The 17,642-nt window shown below is 49.1% G+C and overlaps 1 protein-coding gene across 1 annotated transcript in view; it reads right to left on the minus strand.

Annotated features, from left to right (window-relative positions):
- Positions 1-17,642, minus strand: part of Arnt2 (aryl hydrocarbon receptor nuclear translocator 2) — a 179,425-nt gene that overhangs the window by 93,736 nt on the left and 68,047 nt on the right. The gene's annotated exons all lie outside the window — the stretch shown is intronic.

Below are 17,642 nucleotides of genomic sequence, written 5' to 3' on the forward strand. Positions count from 1 at the left end.
CCACTTCTTGTACAGCAATTAACCACTAAGAAGAATATATGCAGTGTATTATTTGTTGAAACTGAACTTCCGATTGGATTTGAAACTGTCTCATTGCTATCTGTTTATCAATAAAACTTTGGAAAAAAAAAAAAAAGATCTTGGCAGACTTCAGTTCAGTTCCCTGCAGCTGTCATACCAAGGTACTACTTCTTTGCTGACTGCTGCCTGGCGTCACTCCAGGGGCCCAAGCCTAGACCCTTGCTCTTGGCCATCTCCATCTTTACAGCAAATAGGACTTAGCAAATTCTCTCTGCCTGTAAATTTCCTTTCCCTGCCAGTGAGGTACAATTTCCTCTATGGAAACACTGTCACTGGGTCACACGTATGTGGGACTTCAGTTATACCATCAGACTCCCTCTATAGTCATATTTAAATTAGTGTTGGAGAAACAAGGGAATAGGAACCATGACCCTTAGTACACTGGCCACTAAGGCATGAAACATTACCACTTCACAGGCAGATGGCTTTGCCTCTCTTCCCAGGTAACAACAAATGCCATGAGCCTCGTGGTCAGGGTTTGAGCATCTCCATGCCCACATGTCAGCGTGTCACTCACATAGTGAGTTTCCCACAGCTCTATCCTAAATCACAGCCACCCACCATGGAGGCCACTCCATCAGGATGCATGGTGTCTGAGTCCAAGTTCTTACAGGCTCCTACTGTCGTCCTATGTGTCTCTCTTTCCTCAGTTTTCTAAAGGACCCTTGAAGATTTAGGACTAAGGTATATTTCTAAGACATCCCTGCCCCACACTAAGGCTAGCAGAGCACTTTTCTTTGGTAGCAAAAATCCTGAACAGCTTCCAGAAACAGAGCACCTGTTACACTATTAACAACCAAGATGCAGAAAACTCAGATCCTCCAGTGGTATCTGGGCCACTGACCACTGATGTATGTCTTCTTTTCTGGTTTTACATGGTTTCCAGCCAGAGGACACCAGTGAGTGGCAGGATATCTGTGCCCTTTTGGCTGTTCAGAACTACTGCTCATGGGGGACACAGACACTGGAGTATGGAAGAGCCTCTGAGAAGGGATACGCCTGATTTGATGGCTAAAGCCAGTGCAGCTTTCCAACCCAGCTGGAGCTCCCAGCTATGTTAAACTGCCCATGAAACTCAAGGGCAGAGAAGGGTCTCTGACATCACCCAGGATGCTTTCAGCTCTAGCAGGAAGGAGAGAAAGGGGGCTAGGGACACGAAGAGTTTCAACTGGAATTCCACTTGGAGTACTAACGTCGCCTAGTCCACCGCTTGGAGTGGGAGTGAGACATATAACAATAGATTTTGTTTTCCAAATAATATTGTCAAAGGGGGTACATGAATATGTAGAGTCTGGTGGAAGAAGGATCTATGATTTGCCTTCATCTAACAGAAGCTATGAAATGCAATCCACACACTAAGGAAAGCAAGATACTGTTCCCACCCAAGCACAAAACCCACTTGATGGGGCTGGAGAGGACCCAGGATGTCTGCACAAAACACAGAGTGGGTTGGAGAGATGGCTCAGTGGAAGAAGCGCTTCCCCAGCAAGCACAAGGGCCTGAGTTCAATCCCCGGTTCCGGAAAAAAAAAACAAAAAAACAAAAAAACCCACAGAGGAGCAAAAAGCAAAGAGAGCACCTGTTGAGAGCCAGGGAGCCAGGGGCCTCAGGCACCCTTCCTACAGGAATGCAGAGCAGAAGAAAGGCTTTGAGGTGGGGCAAAGTCCTGCAGAATGCAGCTCAGTGGGGAGGCCAGAGGGTGCTGGGGCACCAAAGGGACAAAGCCCTCAAGGTACAGAGAGGAGAAAGCCTTTCAGCAGTTCTGCTATCTCTTACCCAGACAGGAAAGCCAGTGGCTCCAGCTTTTGGGAAACATCCTTCCAACAGCCTCATTCATTCTCTATGCCGTTAAAAATAAATGTCAATTATGTTTTGCAAACACCCGTCATTGTGTAGAAGCAACACTTTTGCCTTTCCTAGGTGAAAACTGCCTGGTGAAATTCCTATGATTTGTGTTTTTAAGTATAGAAATATCAGTAAGTTAGACTGTCAAAAAAAAAAAAAAAAAAAAAAACCTTGTGAGATGAGCATCCATATCCAGTGCCGCCCAAATCTGACCCTTGGAGAAAGAGGACACTGACCTAGGCAAGTGAATGCCCAGGTGGGAGCAGGTGCAGTGGCAGTTGTGGCTACTTGGCAGAACCACGCTTCTGGCTGACCCCCAGGTGAGAGTGCTCTCAAGGGTAGGATAGGTTTAGGGGGAACCACTGCTCGCTGAGTCCTCCTACTTTCTGGACCAAGCAAGATGGTGTTGGGTACTCAGGTTGAAAAAAAAAAGGCTCCAGTCATGGCTGATTAGCACTGGCAAAAGGAACCCAGCACTGTGACTAATTGGCCCTGCAGACAGACACTCCAAGGAGCCTTTGTGCTGAGCAGTCTGGCCTGCATGTCACTGTCTCCCTGCAACCCCACCATCTGCAGAAGGTGCTAATGAGCTGCTAACTAGGCACTGGCAGGCAGCAGGATGGCAAAGGAGGGCAGCCACAGTCTGCAGGGAGCACCTCGATGATTACGGCAGAAGTCAGGGAAAGCCCAAGAGGGGAATGCTGAGGAGCATCCTCACAGGGCAAGAGCTCCAGTGCTGGGGACAGCAGGGCCACCTCTCCCATGTCCACAGCTGGGCTCCCAAGCACTCTTCCAGCACTCACATTCCAACATGACATGGAATCACAGAGTGCCTCCTGCTGCAGCCTGCTGCTCTGCTATTCATTATAAAATCATCACCCCACAGACCCCCATACCAGCATCCCTTCTGCTATTTAATCTGTAGACAAAAGTACAAATTCTTCATCCTGTTTAAAATATGCTGGAGTGTGATTTAAAGAAATACATTCCTCCTGGGGGCTAATGCTACAAAAATGCCAGAAATGCAAGCCTGAGGGTTTTCATTTCCATGGTAAGGGATGGTCCTCCTGAGCTGCGGAAAGGCAGCCTGACGGGAGGCGGGAGGCCAGGCTGGCTTGAGTTCCAGAAGACAACTCAGGGTCATATTTCGGTTCTTTTGCAATTTGCTAGCAAAATGATTAAGGAACATAAAAATAGCAGGAAAATCTGCCATTGGGCCAAAAAAGTGTAAAAAGTACCTTAATTAGATCAGAGAGACAGTAAAGGATTTCTACAAGCACCAATGCACTGGTACCAGGATGAAGGCAAGGATGAGCAGCACTGTGGTCCGACCATGACAGTGGCCCTTGACGCCATTCACGGTTCCACTTCTATAGATTCCACCAGCTGAACCAAAAATACTTGGGGGAAGAATGCATCTGTGCTGAACACATACACTCAACTTTCTTGTCATCATTTCCTAAACAATGTACTGGAACGACCATTTATACAATGTGTTAGTCACCTTTCTGTCACCATCACAAATTCCTGGGATAAGATAAAGAGAAAAGGCTTGTTTGGGTTCACAGTTTCAAAGGCTTCAGTCCGTGGCTGGTTGGTCCCATTGTTGTAGGCCTGTAGTGAGGTAGTACACCATAGCAGGAGCACGTGACAGAGGAAACCTATTCCCCTCCCAGCCAGAAAATGAGAGAAAAAAGGGGACTGATATTCCACCATCCCCTTCAATGGTATAGTTCTAGTGACCTAACACCTCCCACTAGGCCCCACCTCTTAAAAATGTCACCACTTCCCAAGAGCATCTTCCTGAGAACTAAGCCTTTAACACATGGATCTTGGGAGGACACCTAAGATCCAAACTATGGCACATAGCATTTGTATCATACTGCATATTATAAGTAATGTAGAGATGATTTAAGGTATATGGGAGGATTATAAGTTACATGAAAATACTGTGAATTTTATATTAGGGACCTGGGCATCCCTATGGGTACTGGAACCATAACCCAAAACCAAGGTCAGCTGAACAGAGGAATGACCTGATTGGGAAAGAAGAAAACAAGTTCTTCTAGCAGAAGCTTCTGAGATGGAGAACAGGGGGCCCAGAGATCAGCACCACGTGGCCACGGCAGAGTCCTTGTGTCACCCATGTGGGCTGCCCCCAAGGCAACAGAGTAGGCAATGGACTCATGAGTTGAGACACTGGGCATCAGCAGGTGACCTGCCATAAATAGAAGAAAGTGACCTGAGGCCAGAAAAGATTCCTCTTTGTGACCACACAACGGAACATCTAAATGGCTGCAGTAAATTGATACTGGAGAAAACTCTATTAATGAATTAGAAGAAACCACTGAGAGATTCTCACAGAATCACAGAAAAAGAAGACAAAAAGAGGAACCTGTGATGCCAGAGAAGATTCATGAGAGTGTCAAGGTCTGAGACCTGAACCCGGCAAGGAGCAGAGCAGAGGTATGAGAGAATCACGAAAGGTACCTCTTCCTCCCCAGGGACTGAGCACCCAACCTACAGGTGGCACTAAACCCTACACACCCTACCAGACAGCAGCTCTCAAACACAGGACCTGGGCAGTGCAGGACCCCAACTTCAACACATTAAAGCTGCAGTCATCAAGGGGAAAAGGAACAGCACGAGATCTAGAAAGGGCTGGCACACACTGCTAACTATGTGCAAAGGTGGCCGCCGGGGGTAGACATTCCACACGACAGTGCCGAACAATCAGATATCCACATGGAAAAAGCATTTTTTAAAAAGAACCCTGTCATGAGGATTAAATGAGAAATATTCATGAAGTCATCTCACATAGTATATAAACATTAGTTCTGGCTCTTCTTAGAGTCTAGAAAATACACTCCCTTCCCAGTAACCATTACAGCCTTTATATATAAAAATGCAAATCAGAGTCTATTAACATCCTTCTAGGGACCAATTCTTGCACCATGCATAAATCCTAAATGCAAAATGGCTCCATGGAGCTGCCCCTGGTGGGATGTCCCCATCATAGGCCACAGCAGCTCCCTTCCCCAGGGTCTCTAATGCCACAGCCCTACAGATTATAAATCTCCATCCATTTCTATCCTTCAGCCCTCAGCAAGCCGCTTCCGGCTCCACTCCACTTACTCCTGGAGCATGTTACTGTTCTTGCCTGCTATTCTCCCTTGCAGTTCACTGGATGGCCATTTGTCCATTTTCCACCACTGTAGGTGGTGACCATCGTGTCCATGTCCGTCTCACTCATTCCTTCCAGTGCAGTGACAAACACTCAATAAGCATTTGTTCAGTTAAAGACATAAAATTGCCAATCCCAGAAGTTCCTCTTCACTTATGAAGATCTGGCCAAGCCCCAGGGACTGGCCTTGGTTGGGAGCCAGGCTGCTGCCACCCTAAAGAGAAGAGAGAAAGGCGGGGAGAAGCACACAGCTCGCTTGCCTCCCAGTCCTGTCTCAGGCAAAGCAGCTGCTCTCATGGACAAGCCTAAGGCTCACCAGCTGCACCCGCGTGTCCTCTTCCACAGAAGGCCACACTAGGCTTTGCAGATACCCCACCCAGACTTCAGATCCCATGGAGCAATCTGGTGGATAGATCCCTGCCCAGGACCCTATCAGTGTGTCAGCTGGTAGCTCCATCTGCATCTTCTCCAGAGGACCCTCAAAGCCACCTGGCCTGAAGTTGCCTGGAGTCACACACTCTCAAGGTCTGTGACCAGGGACTGCCTGGGCTGGGGCTCCCTTGCCTCTAAGCAGGACAAACTTCATGGGCAGCAGACATGCTTGCGCTCCATACTGTAGGTCAGACCTATCCTGAACACACCTTTGCCTGGCTTCTCCTACTATTTGTCTGACCTACCTTCTCCCTCACCGGTTTCTTTACAAAAATGTGATACCAATCCCTATCCAGCTTTAGTGACTAGGGCACTGTAGGGAAGAGAATGGCACCTCTAGCTGTGGAAAGGAAGGCGATGAGCAGCTGGAACATGGCCTTCATGGCCCTGATCCTTCCCACACTGGCCCTGAGGAGGAGCTGAGGCTCAGGGAGAACCTAGACCCTGTTCACGATCACAAGAGGCCAAAGCTGACACCAGGACTGACTCAGTGGAATCCATGACCCGTGCTCCTGAAGACAGCGGCAGGGATTACTGAAGAGACTGCAAACTGCACACAGGTGCGCCGTCCAAACCGGAAGGTGGCTGGCCAGCTCTGCAGAGCAGATGCTCAAAGCTGTGGGCACGCCAGGCATGTCACGCAGGGAACTCCAGGCATGCCCCGGAAGGAGCTCACAACAGATAAGCTGGCCCCTGGGGCCCTGAGCCTCAGGGCTCTTGTGAAGCCAGGTCTTCAGGATCTGAGTGAGCTCAACTCAAGGCTAGCAAGATGCTGTAAGCGGCTCCCTGGGGGGTCATTTTTACAATCACCCCAAACGGGAAAACCGAAAGCCATGCACCCTCGGCTCACTGCCTAAGCAAACTATGGGCAGCAGAGGTTCTGAGCTGGAGGATAAGAAAGGAATCCACAAAAATAAAGGGAAAACTGGATGCAGATGTTTTTCTCAATTAGCTTCTACTGAAAAAGCAACAAACAGGAAAGATCAGTGCTATATATGCATTTTTACTTTACAATTTGGCTTAAGTCACGGCATTTCAGAGGGAAATGTGTCATCCTTCAGTGAAGCCAGAGGAAACTATTTTAATTTTCTTGATCATGCTGGAGGCTTTTTTTTTGCAATCCAGCTATTTTTAACCAAAGCTACAAAATACAACCATCACGTGAGACCATTACCGAAATTCCAAATCAGACCAGCAGGAAGCAATGATTCAATGTCTTTTCAAATATTCCAAAGTAATTCAAAATAATGATCTCTGCCTAAAAACAATACTACTTACGGCTATTTTTGTTACAGTTTCCTTTTATAAAAGGGGGAAAATAAATCTATTTACTCATTGAGTATCGAAGTTAAGATAAACATATTCTATTAAGAAACCAAGATTCTTGTAAGAGAGGGCTTACAATGCAGAGGCTGCATTTTTTAGTTGTGTTGCTGCTTACATTCTTAACATTTTGTTTTTGGTGTAGTAATTGAAAAGATAAGACTTTTTCTTGTACTTTCTGAAATTGCTCTTCCAGACATAGGACAGGTTGTGCTGTAAATTAAGTGCTTTCTTTAATTGTGATCTCATACTTTTTTTTTTCTGCAAAGGTCCTTCGTCCTTGGGTTCACAGTGGAATTGCAAGACTTGCTTTTAGAAATACAGATCCCATTGGGCATGGGGGTACACACTTGTAATCCCAGCACTCAGGAAGCTGAGGCAGGAGGATCATTGAAGAATCTGAGGCCAGCCTGGGCTCTAAAGTGAGCTCAAGGCCAGCCTGCACTGCATGGTGAGACCTTGCCTCAAAAAGACAAAAAATAAATAAACAAAAATTAGAAGTAGAAATAGAATTAACCACTAGGAAGAATGTATGCAATGTGTTAATTATTGAAACTGTCCTACCAATTTGGTTTGAAACTGTCTCATTGCTATTTGTTTCTCAATAAAATTATGGGGGGGGGAAGAAGGCAATGGAAAAAAAAAAAGTAGAAATAGAGGTCCTGAGACTCCCTGTGCACCCTCACTGCGCAGCCTGAATGGGCCAGTGACTTCTCTTGGAAAGGAAGCTCATAATGAGTGGAAATCCACTCTTACGGGGACACTACTAGGCCAAGTCCCTCTTCAAGCTCACAAAGCCCTGGTATGCTTCCAGGTTAGTTTCCTTGCCCAGCAAGGTGTACGTTTGGATACAGTATGACACATTCTCAGACAAGAGTCAAGACCAGGAAGAAAAATGATGCCAACAAGGGGTTGGGGCATAATGCCCAAACTTCACATCCAACTGTGAAGAAAGCCTGGGGCTGGTTTTGGGGCAAAGCATCCAAGCACTGTGCCTACATCTGCAGCCCAATGCTGTGCCCTGCAGACTGGCAGAGGCAGACAGGCCAGACTGGGCCAGGTCCCTGTTGTTGCCTCCACCCCACCCCATGCTCACTGGCCCATCTCTCACTGCTATGTCTTGTTTCAGTCCTGCCCCCTCTATCCCTCACCAGAGCCCACGATCACCATGGCAGCCACCCACGGTTCTCAGCAGAGAGTGGCCTTGGCCTGCCATCCAGACTATGCTCTGTTCTGCTTCTGTCCAGGCAGAGCCCAGTAGCAGGTCTGGCCCAAATCAGGGGAAGGCAGACAGGACTTGGGCATCAGAAGATGAAGTTGGAACAGTGGCAGGTACAGGCACAGTGCAGAGCAACCTGCCCGGTGGATCCTAGAGGTGGGAAACATGCTGATCTTCACCTCAGGGGTACAGGCTTAGGCTGATTACAGACCAAGGGCCAGAGGGAAAGAGAAAGAGGGCATGGGAAGCACAGGGGTGGCCCAGCAGGCTCCCCTGCATCAATGCACACAGCCTAACAGCACCAGATGCCAAGAGAGCCTTGGGCAAAGCCACACCCCACCCACACCTGCAGACACAGTCCTGGGACGGAGACACTGGAAATCCATCAAGGTTATAAGAGAGGAGCAGCACTGTGGAGCCACCAGAGCTGATGCCATCAGCCAGGGGGCCCAAGAGGCCTGCAGTGAGGGCAGAGGCGGCACAGGAAGGCGAGTGTTTGTGTCTTGATTTCCACACCACAAGTCAGGGCATTGCCTTGGGCTTCCTGCTCTGTTCTTGGCCAAACTCACTTCTAGTAGAAGAGCTTTGTCCCTAAGAATGCAGGCCACCACAGAGGTCACTTGTTCTTAAAACAATATCTAGGCAGAGAAGGAACCAGAGTGTAAGGACTGAACCCTCTAAAAAGCTCTCAAGTAAAACTTTCGTGCATCTCTATGTTCACCACCCATGTGGGGCTCCTCCAAATTCGCATTCACCCAGAACCTGTGAGTGAGACCTTGTTTGGAAATAGATCTTTGCAGATAAGATCAACTTAAGATAAGGCCAGACTGCATGCAATGGATCCTAATCCAACACAACTCCTGGCTTTGCGAAAAGAGGGAGAGTCACACCCTGGTGCACGCCAGAGGCAGGAAGAGTGGCACCGGACGGGGGAACCAACCTGAACAGTGGATTTTGGACTTCTCATCCCCAGAGCTGCGGGAGAACAGACTCCTGCTCAGCTGGCGGTAATCTGTTTTTCTTCAATCAGATTTTATTGGTACAATTTACATATGATTTGGTAGTAATCTGTTACAGCAGATGGAGGAAACCATACACCACCCCAAGCCAAGCCTGTGTGACTCCAACTCCCTTCCAGCCATGGTGTCCTGAGCCAATGTGGCCGCATGCCCTCCCACATGTCCCCTGTGATCTTGCCAGAGTGAGCCTCTCAGTCCACAGAGGCCAGGGGCCTGTGCCTGCTCAGGGACGGAGCAGCCCCTTCCCACCAGCCCTCCATGGATGTGCCTTCCCATGTAGATCTCGGTGAACAGCGCCCACTCATAAGGCTGCCCCCATGCTGGGCTTGTGTGACACCTGTCACAGCACACCACATCAGGGAGAACACCTCTCTGGCATCCTTCTGCCCCCTAAGCTGCAAACTCCAGAGGAGCAACCTGCACCGCCTCCTCATCACCAGGTCGCATGCTGGAGGAGGGAGGCCGGCAGACAGAGAGGAAGGGAGGGAACATCTCTATTCACTCTCCTGCATTAAACCTCTGGAGACGGTCTCAGGACACACAGGGAACTGTCACCCCTCGAGAGGGACCACCCATTTGCCTTTGTCCTAAGACATACATGAAAGGGGTAAGAGGAAAAATAAAGCAGGCCAAGATGGAAAGTTTGGCAAACCGCAGCTCCATATGAGTGACTAACTGCCACTTTTAATTATTAAAAATGAATGAAACTTCTACAATTTCCAAACACTACTGTTAATTACTACCCTACATGTCACCTCCTCTGAGCTTCACAGCAAGCCTGAGGGTGACACAGGAAACTGAGGCCTGTGGGGTTAGGTCACCATCCATGGTGAAAGGCCACAACTGCATCTGTCACCAGGACCACCTACTTCCAAAATCAGGGATCACTTCACTTCTCCCGGCTGTGACCGCCCCCGGCCCCCCCTTGCTCAGCACGCAGGTGGCTGTGAGCTCTCCGCGTGCAAGAGCAGTGAAGCCACCCCTACTGAAGGCGAACACGGCTCAGGTCCTTCTATCTGCGGTGACACCACAGTGAGAAGGGACCCAGCAGCCCCGGCTGGAATCTGCGAGATTCATGAAATACCGTTCAGCAGAAAACAGGAGAGAAAACACAAACAGTGCAGCGGTGTCCACATGCCATTACGCAGCAAAGCAAAACAAGACAGATTGTATAAATATTTAACAATGAGAAAGAACTGAACTATATCCAAAGAAACATCTGGGACAATAGATCTAAGGAGGCCATGGTTTCCAGTGGGAAAGTCACTGTGAAGAGATAAACAGCCAGTCGCAGCCCTCAGGTTTCACCCTGTGCACCAGGCGCCCTGGCAAGCCAGTCCTTCAAGCGTTTGCCAGTAACCTAAAAGTTTACTCCACAGCTGAGCAATCTCTTAGTGGCCTAAATCAAATAAACATGCTTTCTTACCATTAAGAGGTTTTATTTCTATTTTAAACAACAGAAACCCCATAACAGCATTAATAGCTGACTTGAAATAAAAATCTATATTTTATTTTATTTTTTATTTCTCTGTTACCTAAAAAGGCAAGAAATGGACTGCTGAATGTGTTAAGGATTTCAGGTTCTGGCATGAGTCCAAAGACTGAGCTTGGGTATTCCAAAGAAAATAAGCTATCTACTTGAGAGTATCGTTTTCATGAGGTTACCTTCGTGACTGACATTTGGAAAGAGCCCATCTTCTCCAGAGCTGATACCACAGGGTGGACGGAGGTTCACAGGACCCCTCCCCCTCGGGTCAGTTATCTGCCTGACATTCCTCCACCCCAGGAATGACGGCACAGCCCATTTCCCCGCGCTCTGTCCTTGCCCTCTTTTCTAAAGTGTTACAAAAAAGGCCCAGCTGCCTAGGGTGGGTGTAGACTTTCATGCTGACAGCGGGCAGCCACTTTCCCCGTGTACGCCTCCCATCCCAGGAGGCGCCATGTGCTGTCTGTCCTCAGGGACATCCTGAAAGGCCAGGGTCACTTTTCCCTTCCTGGGTCCTCAAAGGTGACAGTGTGGGCACCCCTGCAGACCTGGCCTCCTCTCTTCTTCCACAGTGAGGTGGTGCCACACGCTGTCCTGGGTGGAGGACAGTGTTGCAGGAGCTTCACAGTGACATTCCCAGAATGGCAGGGCCGCTGTCAGCCAGCACTGAAGCTATGCTCACCTCTCAGCAGCTTCCAAGAGAACTTGGGCCTCTACTTTCACTTACGAGTCCCCTGCCCATCTGGGAGAGAGGATACCTGTGGGACTTGCACTGGTTAGCCCGTACAGCTGACAGCTGGGTGGACACATGGGTCAGGGAAAGCTACTGGTGCAGATTGAGCCCCACGGTCCAGTGCTGGACCCCAGCTGCTACCGCCCCTATCCCACCAGGACTCAATAAAGTCTTCATTTTGGCTTTATCCAAACATTAATGTGCCAAGCACAGAGTTGGGGCAGCAGGCCGGGCATGAGGCCTGCAGCTCTAGGGTCCAAGAAGTCACCAGAGACACAAGTGCTCTTGGCCCAGGGAGCACACTCTTGGCAACCTGCACCTTCCACGTATAAACACTGGCCCAGAGTCTTACTGTGAGGGCCGGCAAGATGGCTCAGTAGAATAAGTGCTTCCCTGGCAAGCACAAGGGCCTGAGTTCAATCCTCAGTTCCGAAAAAAAAAAAAAAAAAAAAAAAAATACGGTCCCCTCTGTCCTTGACTCAACAGAGTCTTACTGTGAACAGGACGTTTCACAGAATATATCTCCGTCATCTTTCTGGGGAACAGAGAAAGCACATTAAAGTCAAAGATGAAAGAGTGTGATGAGGTCACAAATAAAGGCAGACTCACCCAGGTGACAGGATCAGACAGGAAGTCTCAGGATACCTTCCCCAGCCATGCCTTCCAACTTCAACCTGCATCCCGAGGACTCAGCAGGTGAAACACAGACCGCTGGCCCCCAGAGTGTCCAATTCAGTGGGGCCAGGATGGGGCTGAGAACCTGTATCTCTAGCAAGTTCACAAGTAATGCCTGTGAAGCTGTTCCAGTAATACAGACAGAACCACAGCACTAGGACGCAGAGTCTCAGAGCTTTGCTGCCATTTGCCACTCACACGCTCCTCATGCCCCATACACTGCCCTGGTCTACCCTCCATGAACCAGTACCCCCAAGCCTGGCTGGACTGGCTCCTGGTAGCTCAAGGGACTGAGCCTTTATATCTCGATGACCCCAAAGAGGTGCACTGATCATGCAATGACTGTACACAAGCTCTGATTTGCAACAGCTCAGCCTCAGCTGTGGAGCCTGAGCACCTCTCAATAACCACAAGCTCTGTGTCTGTACCTATGAAAGGGTCAGCAACCCCATGCCGGGGACTGAGATGGGACCAGATGACCAGTGCTTCTCACCACCCTGTGTGCATCAGAATCACTGAGAAGCCTTGCCCAACACCAGTGCCCAGCCCCTGCCCCTGCAAGTGTTTGGTCACCTCTCCCCAGGTGGCTGACGTCTATGTGTAGCCGGCACGTATCAAATGCTCACAAACTTAAGAGAATCGTAACTGTCAATCTCAACGATGAATAAGAAAGAAAGAGCAGCCAGCATCCCACAGCCCCTCTCTCCCAGACTTGCGGGGAGAGTCCATACGAAACACAGGATGTGAGTACAACGGACCCAGCTCGATGGAAGGCCGGTGGCAAGGCTGCTACACTGGCTGACACTGGCTCCCCTGTGGCCTGCTCCCAGGAACCACTGTCTATGCCCAAACCATGCTGGGCCAAAGCCTGTGATCCAAGGCTGAAAGCATCTCTGGACTTCGACAGAGCTCTAGGGAGATAAGAAAACTTAATCACAGCTGAGATTGGGATGTGTGATTCATGCATGGGGCTTTCCAACTAAAGGCCTTGGGGATCAACCTGGCTCAGGCTCTCCCCAAATTATCACATAGAAGTTGGGCTGGAGTTGTTGGGAAATGGGGGTTCCTTCATTCACAACAGCTGGGAGCTCTTAGAGGAGAAGGGTACGTTTGCCAATCACTAGGCCAACTGCGCCCCACACCACCTTTCACAGTCATGCAAAACAGGTAGGTACTTGGTGAACCAATGAATAAATGGGTAAGAGAAGCCTGGTATAATAGTGCATTCCTATAAGCACTCTCGAAGGCTGAGGCAGGAGTATTGCAAATTCAAGCCTAGTGTGGGCAACTTAGTGACTATGTAAGAACTTGTATCAAAAAGAAAAACGAGATCTCAACATGCAGCTCAGCGCCAAGGACCTAGGTCCAATCCCTTGGATTTCCAAAAACAAGAAAGCAAGGAAGGAAAGAATGGAGAGAAGTAGAGAAAGAGTAGGGAGAGAAAGGAAAAGAAAAAGCAAGAGAGAGAGAAACTCAGCCTCTGGTGCCACGCTTCCTGCTGTTGGACTGCTCTAGTTCAAAGTTATTCTCTAAACTGAACCAAAATGCAGACCCACTTTTCAGAAGGCCAGGAGAGAGCCAGTGAAAACTAACCACAGCAGCTCAATGCTGGGGAAATACCAAACGAATCTTGTCCTAAGGAGCCTCTGGTCATCACCTTTCACACCCACTTCCTGGCCAGACAATGTAGACAGCCCCTTCCCACTGTGAGGCTGGGGTCACCAACAAGGCACCTCTGCCCATGTTCACCAGGGTCTCAGTTTCCAAGAACTCACAGGAAAACAGGATAATCATCTCACTCTACACAGCACTGGTTTGTATGCTGCCCCCTGCTGGCCCTCAGCCCTAACCCTTGTTAAGGACAGGAGCCCGGCAATGCCTCGGGCCTCTCCTTGGCTACCATATTCCTTCCCCACCAAGAGCGCTAAGGTCCCCAGACATCAACCATAACTACTTCTGCATCTTCTCCCATGACAACACTTTCATCGGATGTCTTCCAGGTTTCTCCATGGCCAACATCCACTCCACTTTCTGCTCAGAATCCTATTACCAGGCATCCTAGCATTCCAGGCCATCCCAGTCTCCAGAACATTCCATCCTTCCCTTCAGATTTACCTCAAACATGGCTAAGCCTGGCTCCTCTCCCAGCTGGTTCTGCACACATGCTGATCTGCCCTCCCAGTGTCTTCCTCCTCTAGGTGACAGCGCTGACTTCCTCATGGGAATCACCTTCTCCAGCTCCTGGGTGCCAGGGCCTTGGTAGAGAAACTAGCCTCGACTCTGGATCAGGGTCTCCCTAGACCTTGAGATTGGTCAAGGCAGGCCAGGGGCTCAAATAGAGGACAAAGAGGCAGCCCTAGGACATCTGCAGGAGGTCACTGGGCTTAGCCCGAGGTGCAGACAGAGCTGCATGTAAGCACCTTTGCTTGCCTGATGATCCATCCTATGCAGAGAAGAGCAAGGCCAGGAGTAGAGAAGGCACACAGCAGATTCACATCACCCAAGGTAGCTGTGATTTATAGTTTCCATGGACACCAAACTCACAAATACAGAGCCACTGTTCCCAAGGGAAATTCAGGATTAGGTCCCTGCCAGCTTCTGGTCACCACAATGTGTAATCTTCTCTGAGAGCTTGTTTCAAAACACCTTGTTTCACACACACTACTGCCTCATTGACACCACACTCCCAGGCCACAGCACCATCCCTCCTGCCTAGACAAAGCCTGTCTAGCATGCACCTGTTTCTCCATAAAGCATAGCACAGTAGGAGTCCTGGACTCTACTTGAGCACAATGCTGGGTTGGGGGTGGGCAGGGCACTTTCAATAGCCTAAGTCACCATGTTACCTATCCCAGTGTCTGAAACCACAAAGGTCAGGAACAGGGAAAGAAAGGTTTGAGAGAGCCTTGCCCAACCATCCAGGCATCAGGTCACCCCTGGAGCTCTTATGCAGAGTTTGCATTGTGCCTACCCTTAGGCTGACTACACACAATGACAAACCCTTACCCCATCCTGAGCACCCCAAAACCCCAAGGCCATCAACAAGGCAACCCTGCTGCAGGAAGTTCTTCTGTCCTCCCTGGAGCTCAACAAGCTGTCATGCTTGTTGAGTACCATGTCCTGGTAGAGTCACACGACACCCGTGTCCTCCAGGAGCCCTGCCCTCTTCCATCTTAGGGATAAAAACCAGCTTGTCCAGTCCTATCTTGCTGCTCTCAAGAGGCAGCCAAGCAGAGGGGGCTCATTGTCTTTGGGTTCCCTCTGTCATCTTGGAGGACCCTTCAATTGCACCAGCTCTGGCTGCTGTGGCCACCGCCTGACATTCCTTCTAAGGCCATTTATGGCCACTCCACCTCACTGCCCTGTAAGCTGTGCCCCCCACACACACACAGGAAGAATACTCCTGACCTCAGCCTGTCTCGCCCCTGACCACCACTTCCCCTGCCATCTGCCCCAACAGGGTCTCCCGACTGACTTTCAGGGAAGCCACATCCTGTGGTTGGACACAAGTCTAGGGAAAGACAGCTGTTTCCAGCAGGCAAACTAGCACTTCCTGGGTGACTTGCTTTCCCTTCCCTCGCCTTCCCCAGTACCTAACTCTGCAATGTGCAATCTTTAGGACTTCTATGTGTAGTTCTTTAAGTCATCCCAGGACTGGGGCAAGGCTTTCTGGAAACATGGGGTTCACTGCCAGATGTGCCACCTCATGAGGAAACAGATGAGTAGGCCAACCCTGTCCTCACACCCTAATCATCTGCCCTCTTCCTCTTGCTGTGCATCACTGATCTTTAGCACCAGGGAACCTGCTATTACCCTTCAAAAATAGCTGCTCTTGCACCACCTTTGCCACTTCTGACTCAGTCTTATTGCAAGTGTTATGGGCAGAATTGTGAATTCCTGAAATTCATATGTTGAACTCCTAACTTTCAGAACTTCAGAATGTCACTGTCTTTAGAGCTAAGCCCTGAAAGAGGTAATGAAGGTAAAATTAGGCCCTGATCGAGCCTGACTGGTGTTCCCATAAGAGGAAGAGGCACCAGGGATGTGCATGGAGACAAAAGACCATGTGAGGCTTCAAAGAAAATGTGGCCATCCGGACAAGGAAGACAGGGGCCTCAGGAGACACGACCACCACAGGGGTGATGAAAAGAATACTGGATTTCAAATTCTTCCCTTGAAATCCTAATCCATAAGGTACTGGTATTCACAGGTGGGCTGTGGGAGGTGATCAAGTCCCAAGAACAGTACCCTCCTGACTGGACTCGGTGCCTTTATAAAAGAGGCCCCAGATGGCACTGTGATCTGGATCTAAAATTTCCCCCAAGGCCTCGTGTATGTGGAAAGTGCTTGGATCCACGGATGATGAGTCCACAGCCGAATGTGCTGATGGGAAGTGGGGTCTAGTCAGCAGAGGCCAGTGGTCCTAGTGGGGCTTTCTTCTTCCTGGCTTCCCCTTTCCCTCTGGCTTTCTGTCTACCACGATGCGAGCAGCTTCCCTGCACCTGAGCCTGACACCAGGCCCTTCCTGTCTTGGGGCCAGTCAGCCACAGACTGGACTGTAATAAGCTGCTGCCTCTTGAAGTCATGGGTGCTGGGAATTCTGCACTAGCTGAGAGAAAGTGACCAAGACAGCTGTGAACCCTTCCTATCCTGAGAAGGCAAAACCAGAAGGTTCCACATGTGGGTCACGGCATGGGTCCTCATCAGACACCAAATTCACTGGTGATTTGGTCTTGGACTTCCTAACTTCTAGGACTGTGAAAAGTTAAATTTTTGTCACTCAAAAGATACATAGTTAATAGTATTTTGTTGTAGCAGCCAAATGGACTAGCCCTGTGGGCACAACTACAAGAAAAAGAATTTTTTTTGTCTAATCACCCAGGCTGTGGCATTCGATTTGTCAACCTGAACAGGACACAATGAGCAAAGCACAGACACTCTCCTTCAGGAAGCTTCTGCTGCAGACCTCCTGTGTACAGAGCAATGAGACAGGCAGCAGGGGCAAATGCAAGTAATAACCCAGCACCCCCGCCCTTGTGGCAGGGGGAACAGAACAGACCAAAGCCACCAGCACACCGCAGAATGTGCACATCAGAATACAGTAACTCCATAACTCATTAGGTAAGTGTAAATTTGCTTGGTCAATGTACAGTGATACCTCAGTTCTCAAACTTAATTCTTTTCACAATTCTGGTTGCAACCAAAATTAGATAGCAACCAAATCAAATTCAATGGTTGGTTTCAGTGTTGGCCTTAGGAGAAAATTTGATTTGGTTCGTGTCCAATTCGGTTTGGGGCCAGAATTATGGAAAGAATTAAGTTTGTGAATCAAGACACCACTATATTAAGGAACAATCTGAGGATAATGTGAATTTCATATTTATCTGGAAGGACTACTAGGTGAGCATAGCACCAAGCCCAACCAAACATATGGGAATAGAGCACACACAGGGATATCTACCAACGATCTTGGCTTGCTGCCCATTACAAGCCGTATTCGCCTACATAGGTGTGAAAACGCTCCACCTGATTTCACATGACTCCCTCCCATCATCTCTAACTCACTTGTGTCACCTTCGAGACACAAGGCCACTAGCCAACTTTACACCGTTTTCAAGGTCAAGCACCAGGTTTCATAATATTTA

Source organism: Octodon degus, unplaced genomic scaffold (genome assembly GCF_000260255.1).
Source record: "Octodon degus isolate 3935 unplaced genomic scaffold, OctDeg1.0 scaffold00002, whole genome shotgun sequence".
Classification (NCBI taxonomy): domain Eukaryota; kingdom Metazoa; phylum Chordata; class Mammalia; order Rodentia; family Octodontidae; genus Octodon; species Octodon degus.